Source organism: Meriones unguiculatus, chromosome 3 (assembly GCF_030254825.1).
Source record: "Meriones unguiculatus strain TT.TT164.6M chromosome 3, Bangor_MerUng_6.1, whole genome shotgun sequence".
NCBI classification, from domain to species: Eukaryota; Metazoa; Chordata; class Mammalia; order Rodentia; family Muridae; genus Meriones; species Meriones unguiculatus.
The window spans coordinates 104,013,114-104,034,200 of record NC_083351.1 but is presented as its reverse complement, the minus strand read 5'-3'; positions in this window follow the sequence as shown (position 1 = coordinate 104,034,200).

Below are 21,087 nucleotides of genomic sequence, written 5' to 3'. Positions count from 1 at the left end.
ACATGACCAGAATTGGGGAGGGGGGATCTTCAGTGTCTCATGTGAGAAAATGGAGATCTAGCTGGGTGTGCTGGCTCATGCCTGTAATCGCAGAACTCAGAAGGCTGAGGTAGGAGAATCAGAAGCGCAAGTCAGCTTGCACTACATGATGAGTTCAAGGCCAGGCTAGGCTACATGATACCCTAAATTAAAAAATTAATAGGGCCTGGGGAGATAACTCAGTAGTTAAGAGCAGAAAGACAGCTCACAGCTCATGTAACTCCAACTCCAGGGAATCAGACATCCTTTTCTGGTCTATGCAGGCCACACACACACACACACACACACACACACACACACGCACACATGCACGTACACACACAATTAAAATTAAAACAATAAAAGATAAACAAAACAGAAAGGATATGTATGAGCTACATAAAAAGAATTCAAAAAAGTAATCTCAGAGGCACTCAAGATATAAAAGAAGGCCAAAAAAAGTGATTAAAAATTTAGAGAAAAAAGGCCAAGTAACATATAAAGGTGGACCTATCGGAATCACACCTGACTTCTCAAGAGACTATGAAAGCCTGTTCCACAGATGCCAATCCAGACTAGTATAACTAGCAAAACTTTACCATAGATGGAGAAAACAAGGTATTCCATGACAAAACTAATTTTAAAATATATTTATGCACCAACCCAGCCCTACAGAAGATACTAGAACGAAAACTCCAACCCAACAAGGTCAAGTACACCAAGAAAACAGGACATAGATAACTTCCCAACAGCAAAACCAAAAGAAAACAAGCACACAAACATACTATCTCCACAACTCCACAATAAAAGGACCTAACAACTAACTAACATTGGTCACTAATATCTATCAACATCAATGAACTCAATTCTCAAAAAAAAAAAAAAAAAAAAAAAAAAAAACAGGCTAACAGAATGCAAAAACAGGATCCAACATTCTGCTGCTGCATTCTAGAAACACACCTCAGAAACAAAGATAGACACTACCTCAGAGTAAAGGGCTGGAAAAAACATTTTCCAAACAAATGAACCCAAGAAGCAAGCTGGAGTAGCTATCCTAATATCTAATAAATATAGACTGTCAACAAATATTAATCAAAAGAGATGGGGAATGACACTTCGTTCTCATCAAAAGAAAAATCCACCTAGAGGACATCACAATCCTGAACATCTATGCCTCAAATACAAGAGCACCTGCATTATAAATGAAACATCATTAAACTTTAAACACACATCAATCCCAACACATTAATAATTAATTAATTCAACAATCCACCCTCATCAATGGACAGTTCATCAAGATAGAAGCTAAATAGGGAAATTATGAAGCTAACAGAGGTCATGAATCAAATGGAGCTAACAGATGCCTATAGAACTTTTCACCCAAATAGCAAAGAATTTATTTTTTTCTCTGTACCACATGGAACCTTCTCCAAAACTGATTACATAGCTGGTCACAAAGCAAACCTCAACTGATATATGAACATTGAATTAAACCATGGTTCTTTATCAGATCACCATGGATTAAAGCTAAACCTCAACATCAACAGATACAACAAAAAACCTACATTCTCATGGAAACTGAACAACTAACTGCTCAATGATCACTGGGAGAGGGAATAAAGAAAGAAACAAATTAAAGACTTCCGAGAATTCAATGAAAATGAGGGCACAACTTACCCAACCTTATGGGACACCATGAAAGCAGTGCTAAGAGGAAAATTCATAGTATTAAAGGAAAACATGGAGTTAGTCAATTGGCACGGAACATGTCTCGCCCCTGGGGGCAATGGTCTCCTGAACCTACTCAGACCTCAGACACCATCACTGCTAGTTCTAGAACTGATGCAGGATGTTCCAACGAGGGGGTTAAGGCTTCTCATAATATTTCCTATAAGCCCACACCTGTTTATTTATATCCCCCATTTTTATTCATTATTAGCCAGATAGAGCCAAGTAATTGTGGTAATGATACTTGCTTTTTTGCCCAATGCTGGAATGCTAGTAAATTTAGGTATGCCCTGGTTACTCGCATGCCTCGCTGGGTGCCTGTGCCCATTGATGCCCCTCACGCTATGACTCTCTTCAGACAGAAAAGGGATCTTGGAACTACAGCCACCATTGTTACTGCCATCTCATTGGCGGCTGTGGAGCTACCACCGCGGCATTAGCCATGAGTCATACTGGGCAGACTGCTCAGACCCTGAATAATCATTTAGCCAATGTAGCTCATGCCTTAGTTGTACAAAAAGGAATTAATGCTCAACTAAAAGGAAGCTTGATGGTGTTCAATCAGAGGATTGACCTTGTGCAGGAGCAAATTGATACCCTATGGCAAATCGCTCAACTTGGCTGTCAATGAAAATATGCTGGACTTTGAGTCACTAGTATATAACATGAGAATTTTTCCTGTGCTGCAAATCTGTCTAAACAATTGTTCAGATATATTTTAGGTAATTGGACTGGAGAATTCGATACTACGATGGAGCAGCTGAGAGTGGCCATTGTCACAGTAAATTCTACCAGAGTGGACGCAGGACTAGCCACAGGATTATCAACATGGATTGCTGCAGCCATGAATCATCTGAAGGAATGGGCAGGCATGGGAGCATTAGCAGGCCTTCTGGTGTTGGTCTCCTTGGTTTGCCTGTGGTGTATATGCAAGATTAGAGTCTCACAACAGTGTAATGCAGCCATGACCATTCAGGCCTTTACAGCCATTGAAGCAGGACATTCTCCCCAAGCATGGTTGGCTACCATAAAAAGTTAAAATGTTACACTCAGGATGCGAGGCTAAGCACTGCACTCAGGGTCAGCCGCTTTGGACCCAGAGAAGAGCATGTCTGATTGCATGCGGGTTGATGCCCCAGGTCCCGCCTCTGAGAAAAAGGTATCCGACGGGTCTGATGCTCTTTGGGTGGATGACACCTAAATGAACATCGGTACAAAGTCCCAATTTATTTCTAATATCAGAGATCAGACCTCTACTCTTGCCTGATGCATCTAAAACAAAAAGGGGAAACTGTAGAGAGCTGCGGAATGCTATGCCTTAAAGATGGAGCTGGTTTCCACCTTCTACCTTCCCGATGGTGAGTGCTCTCTGTCACGAACAATTCCACATTTGGCTAAGGCTGAGGATCTGGCTTGCTTCCATGTATGTGGACCTATCTGCATTGCCCACGTGGCACGCTGGGGTTGGATACCCAGAGGCTATTTAAGCTGTGGGCTGGCTTTCCCCAGGGTCAGATGATTGTTCAAGGTTCCTGAATAAACTGCATTGAAAAAAAAAAAAGGAATTGGAGAGATCCCATATTAGCAACTTAACAGATCACCTGAAAGCTTTAGAATAAAGAAAAAAAAAGCAAGCACACTCAAGAGGATTAGATGGCAGCAAATAAAGTCAGGGCTGAAATCAATCAATAAGTTAGAAACAAAGAGAGCAATACAATGAAGCAGTGAAACCAACAGTTGGTTCTTTGAGAAAATCAAAAAGATAGACAAACCCATAGTCAAACTAACTAAAAGGCAGAGAGATAGTACCCAAATTAACAAAATCAGAATTGAAAAAGAGACATAAAAATAGACCCTGAGAAAATCCAAAGAATCAGTAAGTCTTACTTCAAAAGCCTGTATTCCACAAAATTGGAAAATCTTAAGGAAATAGACGATTTGCATGATAAATTCTAACTACCAAAGTTAAATCAAAAGCAGGTAAACCATTTAAACAGCCCTATAATCCCTAAGGAAATCGAAGCAGCCATCAAAAAAAGCCCAGGACCAGATGGTTTTACCATGGAATTCTAACAGACTTTCAAAGAAGAGCTAACACCAATACTTCTCAAACTATTTCACAAAATAGAAACAGAGGTAACTCATTTTATGAAGCCAGTTGCTCTGGTAACTAAACCACACAAAGATTCAACAAAGAAAGAAAATTTCAGATGAATCTTCCTTTTGAACATAGATGAAAAAATACTCAATACAATACTTGCAAGCCAAATTCAACAACACATCAAATACATCATCCACCATGATCAAGTAGGCTTCATCCCAGGAATGCAGGGATTGTTCAACATATGAAAACCCAATGTAATCCACTATAAAAACAAACCGAAAGAAAAAAATCACATGATTATCTCATTAGATGCAGAAAAAGCCTTTGACAAAATTCAATACCGGTTCATGTTTAAAGTTTTAGAGGAATCAGGGATGCAAGGCATATACCTAAACATAATAAAGGCTATGTACAGGAAGCCATAGCCAACATCAAACTAAATGGAGAGAAATACAAATCAATCCCCCTAAAATCAGGGACAAGACAAGGCTGCCCATTCTCTCCATATCTCTTCAATATAGTACTAGAAGTTCTAGCAGGAGCTATAAGACAACTAATGGAGATCAAGGGGATACAAATTAGAAAAAAGTTATCACTATTCACAGATAATACGATAGTATACATAAGCAATCCCAAAACTTCCATCAGAGAACTCCTGAAGCTGATAAACTCCTTCAGCAAAGTGGTTGGATACAGATTAATTCCCCCTCCCAAAAAAATGTCAGTAGCCTTCCTGTATACAAATGAGAAACAGGCTAAGAAAGAAATTAGGAAAACCACAGCCTTCACAATAGCCACAAATAATATAAAATATCTAGGGGTAACTCTAACCAAGGAAGTCAAAGACCTGTTTGACAAGAACTTCAAGTCTCTGAAGAAAGAAATTGAGGAAGATGTCAGAAGATGGAAATATCTCCCATGTTCATAGATTGGTAGGATTAACATAGTAAAAATGGCCATCTTACCAAAGGCAATCTACAGATTCAATGCAATCCCCATCAAAATACCAACACAATTTTTCACAGACCTTGAAAGAACAATTCTAGACTTCTTATGGAAAAACAACAACAAAACCCAGAATAGTAAAAACAATCCTATACAATAATAAAACTTCCAGAAGTATCTCCATACCTGACCTTAAGCTACATTACAGAGCAATAGTAATAAAAACTGCATGGCACTGGCATACAAATAGACTGATTGATCAATGGGATCTAATTTAATAAACCCACATACCTATAGACACCTGATTTTTTTTTTAAATCTATTTAAATACACGAATCACAGGGCTATGATACTAGCCTTTGGGGAGATTATGAGAAATTAAGAAAACAAAACCAAAAACAAAATTAGACACCTGATTTTTGACAAAGGAGCCAAAACAATACATTGGAAAAAAGAAAGCATCTGCACCAAATAGTGCAGGTCTAACTGGATGCGTACATGTTGAAAATGCAAATAGATCCATATTTATCATTCTGCACAAAATCAAGTCCAAATGGATCAAAGACCTCTATATAAAACTGGATACACTAAATCTGTTAGAGGAGAAAGTGGGTAAGAGCCTTGAACTTATTGGCACAGGAGACCACTTTCCTGATCAGAACACCAACAGCTCATGCTCTAAGGTCTACAATTAATAAATTGGACCTCTTGAAACTGAAAAGCTTCTATAAAGCAAAGGACAGTGTCAACAGAACAAAACAGCAGCCTACAGACTAGGTAAAGATCTTCATCAATCCTACATCTGACAAAGGGCTGATATCCAGAATATATAAAGAACTCAAGAAATTAAATACTACAAAAACAAATAATCCAATTAAAAAATGGGATAACCAAAAAAATCTGGGCACAGGGGTCTTTTGTGAGACTGATATTTCAAACAAGGACCATGCATGGAGATAACCTAGAATCCCTGCGCAGATGTAGCCCTTGGCAGCTCAGCGTTCAAGAGGGTTTCCTAGTAATAGGAGCAGGGACTGTCTCTGACATGAACTCAGTGGCTGGCTCTTTGATCACCTCTCCCTGAGGAGGGATCAGCCTTACCAGTCCACAGAAGAAGACAATGCAGCCAGTCCTGATGAGACCTGATAGACTAGGGTCAGATGGAAGGGAAGGAGGACCTCCCTTATCATTGGACTGGAGGAGGGGTATAGGAAAAGAAGAGGGACAGAGAGTGTGGTTTGGAGGGGATGGAGGATGGGCTATAGTTGGGACACAAATTGAATAAACTGAAACTAATAAAAATAAAATAAAAATGTAATAAAAAATGGGATACAGGGCTAAACAGAGAATTCTTAACAGCAGAATCCCGAATGGTGGAGAAGCACTTAAAGAAATGCTCACTATCCTTAGTCATCAGAGAAATGCAAATCAAAAGGACTCTAAGATTCTATCTCACATCTTTCAGAATGGCAAAGATCAAAAACTCAAGTGACAGCACATGCTGGTGAGGGTGTGGAGAAAAGGGAACATTCCTCCATTATTGGTGGGAGTGCAAACTTGTACAACCACTTTGGAAATTAATCAGTCACTTTCTCAGAAAACTGGGAGTAGCCATACATCAAGACCCAGCTACACCACTCCTGGGCATATACCTAAAGGATGTTCAAACATACAACAAGGACATATGATCAACCATGTTCATATCAGCCTTATTTGTAGTAGCCAGAAACGACCTAGACATCCCTCAACTGAAGAATGAATAAAGAAACTGTGGTACATTTATACAATGGAATACAACTTAGCCATTCAAAAGCAAGGAAATCATGAAATTTTCAGGCAATTGGAAGGAAAAGATCATCCTTAGTGAGGTAACATAGTCCCAGAAGACACACATGGTATATACTCACTTATAAGCCAATTTTAGTTATATAGTACAGTATAGACATGCTGCAGTGCACAGACCTCAAGAAGATAAAGCAGATCGGTATCTAAGGCTTCATGTGGACACACTGGTTATATGAGTGGGGGATATCTCTGACACAGAATATGTTGCCTGCTTTTTTGATCACTTACCCGGATGGGACTTCCCTACCAGGCCACAGGGGAAGAAAATGAACTCAGTCCTCGTGTGATGGATAAGCTGGGGTATATGGGTAGGGGTGCTCCCCTATCCTGAGGAATAGGAGAGAGGATGTGGGATGGAGGGTGGAACTGAAGGAGAGGATGGAGGGGCCTGTGACCAAGATGTAAATCAAATTAATTAGGAAAAAATTTAAAATGAGAAAGAGAATTCAAAATAATAATCTTATGAATACTCAATTTATAAAAGAAGGACAAAAAGCGAGTATAAATTTAGGAAAATGATACACAGCAAAAACAAAGTAACAAATATAATAATAAATGCTAAATACAGATGAATGATAGATATTATAAAATAAAAGCACAGAGAAACTCCAGAAATAAAACAACTCAATGAGTAAACTGAAAAAAAAATCAATGTTATATAAGATATGTGTTATATAAATCCCAGAATAAGATCGCTTTAAAAAAAATAATGTCTAAAAGTATCGCAAATCTGAGGAGAAAAATAGACGTCCAGATTAATGAAGAGTAAAATCTACCCGGTAGAATCAACCCAAAGAAAATTTACACCGAGACATACTGTAATTAAATATCCAAGACAAAGATTTTTGAAGACAGCAAGAAAAAAGTAACTTAAAATATACTAGGGAATTCTCACAATTCAGTATGTGGTAGTTTAGATCAAATATCCACCGCATTCTCAGGTATCTGAATACTTGCTCCCCGGTTAGTGACATTATTGAGTAGGTTTAGGAGGTATGGTTGTCCTGAAGGAAGTATAATTGCTTGGGTGGGCTTTGAGATCTCAAAAGACATGCACCATTCCCAGTGCACTCTCTCTGTTTAATATTCCTTGGTCACAGCAATAGAAAGTAACAAAGACAGGGCAAAAGCTTTCAGGCCATAAGAGTGTGGGATGATGTATTCAAAATACACACACACAATAATAAGAAGAAATACTAGCCAAGATTATTCCTAGCTAGAAGAACTGAAGAAAAGACACAGATTTTTCTCAACAATCAAAACTGGAGAGCCTCACCACTAGATAAATCCCAAGAACAACAACAAAAAAAAAAAAAAAAAAACACTAAGTGGAGCTATTCTGGTTAGAAGAACCGGTTGAAGTGCTCTAATCAGCTGTATGGAAGAATCTGAAAGCACAAAAGTCAACAGTGAAAATGTCTCTACGGGAACAGAATACTGCAAGAGCACAATGACAATTTTTTTCTTTTTTTAATTAAATTTTTGTTTTTTATATTACTTACAGTTTATTTACTTTATATCCCAGCTGTAGCACCCTCCCTTATTCCCTCCCAATCCCACCCTCCCTCCCTCATCTCCTCCCTGCCCCTCTCTGAGTCCACTGATAGGGGACATCCTCCTCCCCTTCCATCTGACCTTAGCTTATCAGGACTGGCTGCAATGTCCTCCTCTGTGGCTGAGCAAGGCTGCTCCTCCCTCGGGCGGGGGGTGTGTCAAAGAGCCAGCCAATGAGTTCATGTCAGAGACAGTCCCTGTTCCCCTTACTAGGTGTCCACCTGGATACTCAACTGCCATGGGCTATGTCCGAGCAGGGGCTCCAGATTATCTCCATGAATGGTCCTTGATTGGAGTATCAGTCCCAGAAAAGACCCCTGTGACCAGATTTATTTGGTCTTTGTGGAGCTCCTGTCCTCTCCAGGTCTTACTAACTCTCCCTTCTTTCATACGATTCCCTGCACTCTGCCCAAGGTTTGGTTATGAGTCTCAGCATCTGCTTTGATACACTGCTAGGTAGACAGAGGCCCTCTCTGGTAGGCTTCTGTCCTGTTACTTTTTTTCTCTTACTTCCAATGTCCATCCCATTTGTCTTTCTAAGTGAAGATTGGTCATCTTACTCAGGTCCTCCTTCTAGTTTAGCTTCTTTAGGTGTACAGATTTTAGTATGTTTATCCTATCTTATTAGTACCCACTTAGAAGTAAGTATATACCATGTGTGTCTTCTGCTTCTGGGATACCTTATTCAGGATAAAACCAGACACACTAAGAAAACTTGGGGAAGAGCCTAGAACTCATTGGCACAGGAGACAACTTTCTGAACAGACATCTTTTTTCATTTTTTTTTTCAGTGCTAGGGCTCGAACATGGGGCTTTGCTCATGTTAGCAGTATGTTCCACTAGTGAGCAACAGCTCCAAACTAGATTTTTTGAGATGAGGTCTTCCTCCACAGCCCAACATGTTCAAACTTACAAACCTCTTGTCCTAACTTTCCAAATTCTAGGATATAGGTATGCATCCCCATTCTCTCCTGTCACTTCTAATTTTAGTATCAAAAATAAAAAACAATTATGAAACCTTCTATTTAATGAGTTCTAGACAAGATACAAATTCTGACATCAGCAGCAATACTTGTGGTAAGAAGAAATAAAACTTTTTGTGTACAAATTGAGTTTTTCTAAACTTTTGAAAAGACTTGCAAAATACTTATGTAACTTTTAATAGACACAAAAACTCACCTATATAAGATTCACAAAAGAAAAACAAAAACAAACAAACAAAAATTCAAAACATATCACTTTAATTATCAATGAGAGCAAAATAACAATAAAACTATAAGATAGAAAAATATTCTCAAAGGGGTAACAGTAAATCCTTTCTATCAACAATTATTTTAAATATATATAAACTATAAGCACCACTCCACAGTCTTAAAGTGTCTGAATGAATAATGAAATAAGGTCTAACTACCTATTGTCTACAAAAGACTCACTTAGGTTTTACAATATACACAGGCTGAAACAAATAAATAGAAAAAAATATGTTCCTGGAGAACAGAAATGAATAGTAGAAGAAAACACTTATCTCAAGACAAAAGAGACTTTGAATCAAAATCTTAAAGATAGAAAGAGGTTGCTATATTACTTTAAAGGAGTCAATTAATCAAAATGATAGGATAATTTTAAATATACTCACTTCCAACACTAGAGCACCTATACATACCTAAACCAAAGATTAACAGACTGAGAATGGAGACAGAGTGAGTTCAGTAACAGTAGACAACACTGACTCTTCACTGCCAGACAGAAAATCAGTAGGAAAATATTTGGCTCGAACAATATTAAGCATTCATAGAACATTCTTTAGGCTAAACCAGATGTTGGGCTACAAAACAAGTCTTAACAATGGACAGAGTAAATAGATACATCATCCACAGATTGGAAGGAAATGTTTACCAACTATATAAACTTGTCTAATATGTATAAAAACACAATAAAAAATAAACAAAGAACCTATTTAGATGCTTCTCAAAAAAAAAGACATAAAAATGCGCTGGTTGATACACAAAAAATGTTCATCATCATACATCATAAAAATTTTCAACTTAAAAATAGGAGTTACCACCTTACACTTAGTAGACTAGCTAGAATCGCAATGATGGAAGATGACAGGTACAGGCGAGAATATAGGAAGGCTAAAGAGAACCCTGTGTACAGTTGGTATTTGTCAACTAACACTCCTACCTGCTGCAATGTTTATGTTCCACAACAACAGCCACCATGACAAGATATTGGACAACAACTGTCTATTGGACTTAAGGACCACTCAACAGAAGGGAAATCATGGCTAGTACTGGAACCATTGCAGTGGTTTGCGTGAGAATGGCCCCCATAGCCTCATATATTTGAATACTTAGTCCCATTTGATAAAGCTAGTTAGAAATAAACAGGAGGTATATCTTTGTTGAAGGAGGTATGACACTGGGGATGAGCTTTGAGGTTTCAATACTCACAGCATTCCCAGTTCTCTCTCTCTCTGCCTGATGATCACGTCTCAAGATGTACACTCTCAGCTACTTCTCCAATGCCATGCCCAACTTCCTGCTGCCATGTTCCCCAGCATGATAGTCATGGACTCTAATTCTCTGAAACTGTAAGTCCAAAACAAAAGGTTTATTTTATAAGTTGTGTTGGTCATTGTTTCTTATCACAGCAATGAAAAAGTAACTAAGACACATACCCAACTTACTAAGGCTAATAATGTCATGAATCTTGGAAGAAAACCTACTGCTAGATTGAACAACTTCACCAAAGCAGCATAATTCCAAACTGCATTTTAAATATTTATTGCTATACACAAAAGTAAGTGTATCTCTCATCTGTCATCAAAGCAGCTTTTCTTTGCAGGAAATAGAGACAATTACAGAAAACTACAACTGGTCAAAATGTACAGAACAAGTGGTGATCTATAACACAGGTCCTGAATCTAAGGTCCTGGGAACATTAAGAAAGAAAAGGTAAGAATATTGTGAGAATTGAGAGCCAAAGGAATTTTTGACTTCTTTTTTTAATTTTAATATTAATTACAGTTTATTTACTTTGTATCCCAGCTGTAGCCCCCTCCCTCATTCCTTCCCAATCCCACCCTCCCTCCCTCATCTTCTCCCTCCTCCTCTATAAGTCCACTGATAGTGAAGGTCCTCCTCCCCTTCCATCTAACCCTAGCTTATCAGGTCTCACCATGACTGGCTGCAATGTCCTCCTCTGAGTCCTAGCTAGGTTGTTCCTCCCACAGGGGGTGGGGAGGTCAAAGTGCTAGCCACTGATTTCATGTCAGAGACAGTCCCTTTTCCCCTTACTAGGGTACCCACTTGTATACTGAGCTGCCATGAACTAAGTCCGAGCAGGGGTTCTAGGTTATATCCATACATGGTCCTTGGTTGGAGAATCAGTCCCAGAAAAGACCCCTGTGCCCAGATTTATTTGGTCCTTGTGGAGCTCCTGTCCTCTCCAGGTCTTACTAACTCTCCCTTCTTTCATACGATTCCCTGCACTCTGCCCAAGGTTTGGTTATGAGTCTCAGAATCTGCTTTGATACACTGCTAGGTAGAGTCTTTCAGAGGCCCTCTCTGGTAGGCTCCTGTCCTGTTACTTTTTTCTCTTACTTCCAATGTCCATCCAATTTGTCTTTATAAGTGAGGATTGATCATCCTACCTGGGGTCCTCCTTCTAGTTTAGCTTCTTTAGGTGTGCAGATTTTAGTATGTTTATCCTATCTTATAGGTGTAGTACCCACTTATAATTGAGTATATACCGTATGTGTCTTTCTGCTTCTGGGATACCTCATTGAGGATGATCTCTTCTAAATCCCACCATTTGTCTGCAAATTTCATGATTTCCTCATTCTTAATTGCTGAGTAGTATTTAATTGTGTAAATGTACCACAGTTTCTGTATCCATTCTTCTGTTGAGGGACATCTGGGTTGTTTCCAGGTTCTGGCTAATACGAATAAAGCTACTACGAACATGGTTGAACAAATGTCTTTGTTGTATACTTCAGTATATTTTGGATATGTGCCTAGGAGTAGTATAGTTGGGTCTTGAGGAAGCAGTGTTCCTAATTGTCTGAAAAAGCATCAGATTGATTTCCAAAGTGGTTGTACAAGTTTACATTCCCACCAGCAATGGAGGAGGGTTTCCCTTTCTCCATAGCCTCTCCACCATGTATTCTCAGTTGAGTTTTTGATCTTAGCCATTATGATGGTGTAAGGTGAAATCTCAGGGTCGTTTTGATTTGCATCTCCCTGATGGCTAACAATATTGAGCATTTCTTTAAGTGTTTCTCTGCCATTCGATATTCCTCTACAGAAAATTTTCTCTTTAGCTCTGTAGACCATTTTTTAATTGGATTACTTGATTTGTTGCTTTTTAATTTCTTTAGTTCTTTATAAATACTGGATATTATACCTCTATCAGATATAGGGTTGGTGAAGATCCTTTCCCAGTCTGTAGGCTCTCGTTTTCTTCTGATGACAGTGTCCTTTGCTTTTCAGTTTCATGGGGTCCCATTTATTGATTGTTGATCTTATAGCTGGTGCTGTTGGTGTTCTGTTCAGGAAGTTGTCTCCTGTGCCAATGAGTTCAAGGCTATTCCCCACTTTTTCTAACCTATTTTGTGCGTCTGGTTTTATGTTGAGGTCTTTGATCCACTTGGACTTTAGTTTTGTGCAGAGTGATAAATATGGATCTATTTTCCTTTTTCTGCATGTAGACATCCAGTTGGACCAGTACCATTTGTTGAAGATGCTGTCTTTTTTCCACTGAATGATGAGCCAAAGGAATTTTAAGGCTACAGAGAAATTATGTCTCCAGAAATTAAGGGGAAATTATACCCATGATACCTCACTGTTATGGGAACTTAAATGAGACCTCAGAAAATAGAATGCCAATAGGCATGCTAATGTAGAAAAGGGAAATCCCATAGATCCCCATTTCCAAACAAAAACTACAGACAACTAAGAATGCTGAGAGCAGGAGAAATAGCCTTCCCCAGTGATAAACACTTGACTGGTTATCCAATACCAGGTAGTCCCCAAAATCATGTGTGTGTGTGTGTGTGTGTGTGTGTGTGTGTGTGTGTGTGTACACATATATATCACATAACTTTATACAAACTAAGCCAGATGTATTTATATATTTAGGTTCATATACTGTTGAAAGACACTATGACAAGGAAACTCTTCGAAAAGAAAGCATTTAATGGGTGGCTTGCTTACAATTTCAGACGGTTGTGGGTGGTCATCATGGTAGAAAGGGAAGCAAACAGGCATAGCACTGGAGCAGTAGCTCAGGGTTTAACATTCTGATCTGCAGGCAGCAGGCAGACAGAAAGACTGATCCAGGTGTGTAGTTTTGAAATATCCACTTTTGAAAGTCCACTCACACCCAGTGCCTAGGGAGATGGCTTCAGCAGTTAAGAGCACTGGTTGCTCTTCCAGAGGACCCAGGTTTGATTCCTAGCATGCACACTGTAGCTCACAGCCATTGTAGCTCCAATTATAAGAGATACATCTGATGTCCTCTTCTGACCTCAGTGGACATACATACACCTAGGCACACACACACAAACACATAAAATAAGCAAACAAACAAAGAAATGTTTGTTTTTTTTAAAGCATACCACCAGTGACACACATCCTCCAAAAAGGTTATATGTATTCCAATAAGGTCACACCTCCTAATCCTTCCCCAAACACTTAACCAAGCAAGGACTAGACATTCAAATAAATGAGCCTATTTGAGCCATCTTTACTGAAATTAACACAATATATATGTACGTGTGTAACAATAGCAATTAAAAAAAAAGAGATCATGAATTAGGGAGGGAGCTGGTGGGGGTGGAGCATGAAAGGGCTGAGGGAGAAAAGGTAGAGGTTAAATAATATACTTATCTTTTAATTTAAAGAAAATAAAGAGCTATATTGTTTTATCCCTGGTGCTTATATCGAATATCCATTCAGAATCACCTTTTTTTTTACTTTTTTTATTTTTTATTAATTACACTTTATTCATTTTGTAGCCCCCATTATCCCCTCCCTACCCCCTGCTGATGCCACCCTCCCTCCCCTTTCTGCATGCATGCCACACCCCAAGTCCACTGATAGGGGAGGTTCTCCTCTCCTTTCTGATCTTAGTCTATCAGTTCTCATCAAAAGTGGCTGCATTGTCCTCTTCTGTGGCCTGGTAAGGCTGCTCCCCCCTCAGGGGGAGGTGATCAAAGAGCAGGCCAATCAGATTATGTCAGAGGCAGTCCCTCTTCCCATTACTAGGTAACCCACTTGGACACTGAACTGCCATGGGCTACATCTGTGCAGGGGTTCTAGATTATCTCCATGCCTGGTACTTGGTTGGAGTATGAGTCTCTGGGAAGACCCCTGTGCTCAAATTTTCTTGTTCTGTTGCTCTCCTTGTGGAGTTCCTGTCCTCTCCAGCTCTTACTATTTCCCACTTCTTACAGAAAATTCCATTCACTCTGCCCGACAGTTGACCATCAGGTTCAGCATCTGCTTTGATAGTCTGCAGGGCAGAGGCTTTCAGAGGCCCTCTGTGGTAGGTTCCTAGGTTGTTTTGTGTTTTCTTCTTCTGGCTTTCAGAGGCCCTCTGTAGCAGGTTCCTAGGTTGTTTGCTGTTTTCTTCTTCTTCTGATGTCCATCCTCTTTGCCTTTCAGGATGAGGATTGAACATTTTAGTTAGGGTCCTCTCTCTTGCTTAGTATGTTTAGATGTACAGATTTTAGTGGGTTTATTCTATGTTGTATGTTTATATGAGTGAGTATATACCATATCTGTCTTTTTGCTTCTGGGACAACTCACTCAGGATGATCCTTTCCAGGTCCCACCATTTACTTGTAAATTTCATGATTTCCTTATTTTTCATTGCTGAGTAATACTCCATTGTATAGATGTACCACAATTTCTGCATCCATTCTTCAGCTGAGGGGCATCTGGGCTGTTTCCAGCTTCTGGCTATTACTAATAAAGCTGCTATAAACATGGTTGAGCAAGTATCTCTTCTGTGTACTTGAGCAAAGTTTGGGTATATACCTAGCAGTGGTATAGCTGGGTCTTGAGGAAGCACTATTCCTAATTGTCTGAGAAAGCGCCAGATTGATTTCCAGAGTGGTTGTACCAGTTTACATTCCCACCAGCAGTGGAGGAGGGTTCCCCTTTCTCCACAACCTCTCCAGCATATGTTGTCACTTGAGTTTTTGATCTTGGCCATTCTCATGGGTGTAAGGTGAAATCTCAGGGTTGTTTTGAATTGCAATTCCCTAATGGCTAATGAGGTTGAGCATTTCTTTAAGTGCTTCTCTACCATTTGATATTCCTCTACAGAGAGTTCTCTGTTTAGCTCTGTTCCCCATTTTTAAGTGGATTACTTGGTTTGCTGCTTCTCAGCTTGTTTAGTTCTTCATATATACTGGATATGAGTCCTCTGTCAGATAAATGGTTGGTGAAGATTTTTTCCCAATCTGTAGGCAGTTGCTTTGTTTTGATGACTGTGTCCTTTGCTTTACAGAAGCTTTTCAGTTTCATGAGGTCCCATTTATTGATTGTTGCTCTTAGAGCCTGTGCTGTTGGTGTTCTGTTCAGGAAGTTTTCTCCTGTACCAATGAGTTCTAGGGTATTCCCCACTTTTTTTTTCTAGCCGATTTAATGTGTCTGGTTTTATGTTGAGGTCTTTGATCCACTTGGACTTCAGTTTTGTGCAGGGTGATAAGTATGGATCTATTTTCATTTTTCTACACGTACACATCCAGTTGGACCAGCACCATTTGTTGAAGATGCTATCTTTTTTCCATTGTATGGTTTTGGCGTCTTTGTCAAAGTTCAGGTGTCCATAAGTGTGTGGGTTTATTTCTGGGTCCTCTGTTTGATTCCATTGATCCACTATTTTGTTTCTATGCCAGTACCATGCAGTTTTTAAAACTGTTGCTCTATAGTACAACTTAAGATCAGGGATGGAGATACCTCCAGAAGATCTTTTATTGTAGAGGATTGTTTTAGCAATTCTGGGTTTCTTGTTATTCCATATGAAGGTGAGAATTTTTCTTTCCAGGAATGTAAAGAATTGTGTTGGTAATTTGATGGGAATTACATTGAATCTGTAGATTGCTTTTGGTAAGATGGCCATTTTTACTATGTTAATCCTGCCAAGCCATGAGCATGGGAGATCTTTCCATCTTCTGATATCTTCTAATTCTTTCTTCAGAGACTTGAAATTTTTTTCATACAAGTCTTTGACTTCCTTGGTTAGGGTTACTCTGAGGTACCTTATGTCATCTGTGGCTATTGTGAAGGGTGTTGTTTCCCTAATTTCTTTCTCAGCCCTTTTGTCTTTTATATACAGGAGGGCTACTGATTTTTTTTTTTTTTTAGTTAATTTTGTATCCGGCCACTGTGCTGAAGGTGTTTATCAGCTGTAGGAGTTCCCTGGTAGAGTTTTTGGGGTCACTCACGTATACTATCATTACCATCTGCAAATAGTTATAGTTTGACTTCTTCCTTTCCAATCTGTATCCCCTTGATCTCCTTCAACTGTCTTATTGCTCTAGCAAGGACTTCCAGAACTATGTTGAAAAGATATGGAGAGAGTGGGCAGCCTTGTCTTGTCCCTGATTTCAGTGGGATTGCTTTAACTTTCTCTCCGTTCAGTTTGATGTTGGCTATAGGCTTGCTGTATATCGCCTTTACTATGTTTAGATATGTGCCTTGTATCCCTGATCTCTCCAAGACTTTAAACATGAATGGATGTTGGATTTTGTCAAATGCTTTTTCAGCATCTAGGGAGATTACCATGTGGTTTTTTTCTTTCAGTTTGTTAATATGGTGGATCACATTGATGGATTTCCATATATTGGACCACTCCTGAATACCTGGGATGAAGCCTACTTGGTCATGGTGGATGATATCTTTGATGTGTTCTTGTATTCGGTTTGCGAGTATTTTGTTCAGTATTTTTGCATCAATGTTCATAAGGGAAATTGGCCTGAAGTTCTCTTTTTTGTTGGGTCTTTGTGAGGTTTAGGTACCAAGGTGACTGTGGCTTCATAGAATGAGTTTGGTAATGTTCCTTCTGTTTCTATTTTGTGGAATAGTTTGAAGAAAACTGGAGTTAGCTCTTTTTTTAATGTCTGGTAGAATTCTGCACTGAAACCATCAGGTCCTGGGCTTTTTTTTGGATTGGAGACTTTCGATGACTGCTTCTATTTCCTTGGGGGATATAGGACTATTTAATTGATTTACCTGGTCCTGATTTAGCTTTGGTAAGTGGAATCGATCAAGAAAATTGTTCATTTCATTTAAATTTTCAAATTTTGTTGCGTATAGACTTTTGAAGTAAGTCCTAATTATAGTTTGGATTTCCTCAGTGTCAGTTGTTATGTCACCCTTTTCATTTCTGATTTTGTTTATTTGGATGGTTTCTCTCTGCCTTTTAGTTAGCTTGGCTAAGGGTTTGTCTATCTTGTTGATCTTCTCAAAGAACCAGCTCTTGGTTTCATTGATTCTTTGAATTGTTTTGTTTCTAATTGATTGATTTCAGCCCTGAGTTTGATTATTTCCAGCCGTCTACTCCTTTTTGGTGTGTCTGCTTCTACTTTTTCTAGAGTTTTTAAGTGAGCCATTAAGTTGCTTGAATGTGCTGTCTCGAATTTCTTCTTGAAGGCACTTAGTACTATGAACTTTCCTCTTAGCACTGCCTTCATTGTGTCCCACAAGTATGGGTATGTTGTGTCTTCATTTTCATTGAGTTCTAGGAAGACTTTATTTTCTTTCTTTATTTCTTCCCTGACCCAGCTGTCTTTTAGTAGCAAGTTGTTCAGTTTCCATGTATGTGTAGGCTTTTTGCTATTTCTGTTGTTATTGAGGTCCAGCTTCATTCAATGGTGATCAGGCAGGATACAAGGGATTATTTCAATCTTCTTGTATCTGTTAAGACTTGCTTTGTGACCAACTATGTGGTCTATTTTGGAGAAGGTTCCATGAGGTGCTGAGAAGAAGGTAAATTCTTTTGTGTTTGGGTGTAAGGTTCTGTTAATGTCTGCTAGGTCCATTTGATTCATGACCTCTGTTAGAGATATTGTTTCTTTGTTTAATTTCTGTTTAGTTGACCTGTCCTTTGTTGAGAGTGGGGTGTTGAAGTCTCCCACTATTAGTGTGTGGGGATCTATGTGTGGTTTAAGTTTTATCAATATTTCTTTCACAAATGTGGGTGCCCTTGTATTTGGGGCATAGATGTTCAGGATTGTGATGTCTTCTTGGTGGAATTTTCCCTTGATGAGTATGAAGTGTCCTTCCCCATCTCTTTTGATTAATTTTGGTTGAAAGTTTATTTTATCAGATATTAGAATGGCTACTCCTGCTTGCTTCTTGCATCCATTTGCTCGGAAAGCCGTCTTCCATCCCTTTACCCTCAGGTAATGTCTATCTTTGTGAGTTAGGTGTGTTTCTTGTATACAACAGATTGTTTTGTTTATGCATCCATTCTGTTAGTCTGTGTCTTTTTATTAGAGAATTAAGTCCATTGATGTTGAGAGAGATTAATGACCAGTGGCTGTTAGATCCTTTGCATTTGATGTTGGCTGTGGTCATACCGTTGAGTGCTTGGTTGCTTTTTGTTTTACTGAAGTGAGGTTATTTATTTTCTGTGTTTTCTTGAATGTAGCTACTTTTCTTGGGTTGTATTTTCCCTTCTAGTGTCTTCTGTAATGCTGGATTTGTTTGTAGGTATTGTTGAAATTTGTTTTTGTCATTGAATATCTTGTTTTCTCCATCTATGAGGACTGAGAGTTTTGCTGGGTATAGTAGCCTGGGCTGACATCTGTGTTCTCTTAGGGTCTGCATGATATCTGTCCAGGCCCTTCTGGCTTTCATAGTCTCTGTTGAGAAGTCAGGTGTGATTCTAATGGGTTTGCCATTATATGTTACTTGGCCTTTTTCCCTTGTAGCTTTTAGTATTTTTTCTTTGTTCTGTACACTTACGGTTTTGATTATTATGTGGCAGGAGGATTTTCTTTTCTGGGCTAATTTATTGGGTGTTCTATAGGCCTCTTGTATTCTTATTGGCCTCTCCTTTAAGTTGGGGAAATTTTCTTCAACGATTTTGTTGAAAATATTTTCTGGGCCTTGGTGCAGGGAATCTTCTTTTTCCTCTATTTCTATTATTCTTAGGTTTTGTCTTTTTATGTTGTCTTGAATTTCTTGGACGGTCTGTGTCAGGAATTTTTTAGACTTAACATTTTCTTTGACAGATACATCTATTTCTTCCATTGTATCTTCCACACCTGAGATTCTTTCTTCCATTTCTTGTAGCCTATTGTTTATGCTAACCTCTGTAGTTCCTGCTTTCTTCCCTAAGTTCTTTCTCTCCACAATTTCTTCCATTTGTGTTTTTTTTTTTTTAATTTTTCCAATTCTATCTTCAGGTCTTGAGCTATTTTGTTGGTTTCCTTCACCTGTCTGACTGTATTTTCATGTTTTTCCATCAATTCCTTCAGCTGTTTGTTTGAACAATCCTGTTTCTTTTATTTCATTCAGTGATTTAAGCACTTCCTCTCTAAAGGCCACAAATTGTTTGGCTGCAGTTTCTTCTATTTCTTTTCGTATTTTATTTGTTTCCTCTGTTATCTTCTTCATGAGCATAGATGTTATGTCATCTCCTTGAATTTCAATTATGCTGGGGTTTCTAGGGCTATTTGCCCCTGGATAACTGGTTTCTGTAGATGCCATATTTCTCTGGCTTTTGTTGGTTGAACTTTTACGCTGTCTTCTACCCATTGGGCTATCTTAGGTGTTTGAAATTAGTTTCTGGTTGTTCCTGGACTCCTGTGGTGGAGAGAATCCCTTTGGCAGGAAGATGGTTTTTCCTGAAGGAAGCCTTCTCAGCTTTTTGGGTATAGTCACTGGATAGCCGGTGTTTTTCAGGAGTTGCTACAGCTCACCTCGGGCATAGAGACCTGGGTGGTAACTGTGGTCCTGATTAGTCGAGAGGGCTCTCCTCTCACCGGGAGAAGTCCTGGAGACAGCTGCCCTCCTTCTGGGTTTCTTGCTGTAAATTTAGTGATCAGCTGCTGTAACCTGTGTGTCCCATGGTTTGGTCGGTTTTGTTAGGGATAACTAGTTGTCCCTTGGAACAGTATCTGGGGGTTGATCTCAGGGTTCCCGGTCTTTTGTAGGTCTGAGGTTGGGGCTCTGTGCCCCAGAACTCAAGAGTTAATCTGTGGCCAGTGAGTACTGCTCTCCTGGTAACAGCAGGCTATCTGGGGCACAGCAGTTTCCTGGGTTGGGCCAGCCTGTGGGACCTAATCAGCCTGTAGGTTGCCTAATCTGTCCCCTTTGCTTCTTTCCTTGTTCCTTGTGATTGTTTCTCCAGACAGTGACTCTAAGACTCTAGTGTCTTGGGGCACACAGTTCTGTCTGTAAGGAGTAGTTGGTATAAAGCAGGCCTCTGGGCTGGAGGAGCGTTCGCCCGCCTGCTAGTCTGTGGGAGCTGGGCTCCCCAATAACTCTGTGCTCCCTGCTTGGGCCCGGATCCGTGATGGCTGGGTGTACTCACCTGTTTGCGATCTGCGTTCAGCGAGATGTTCTCCAGGCAAAGCCTAGGTGACCCCAGCAGCACGGTTTCTTCCCTCCCTGTGGGGCCCTCTCTGGACAGGGATTCCTAGTCTCTGTTGCACTGGGGCACGCAGTTCGTCTGTACTGGTGAGCAGGGTGCACAGCCGCTCAGATGACCCAAGCAGCCTGGTTTCTTTCTTCCCTGTGGGGCCCTCTCTGGACAGGGATTCCCAGTATCTTTTGCACTGGGGCGCGCAGCTTGTCTGTACCACTGAGCTGGGCATGCAACTCTCCGATCAGCGGGAGCTCAGTTGCTATGGCGGTGGGTACCCGTGGTCT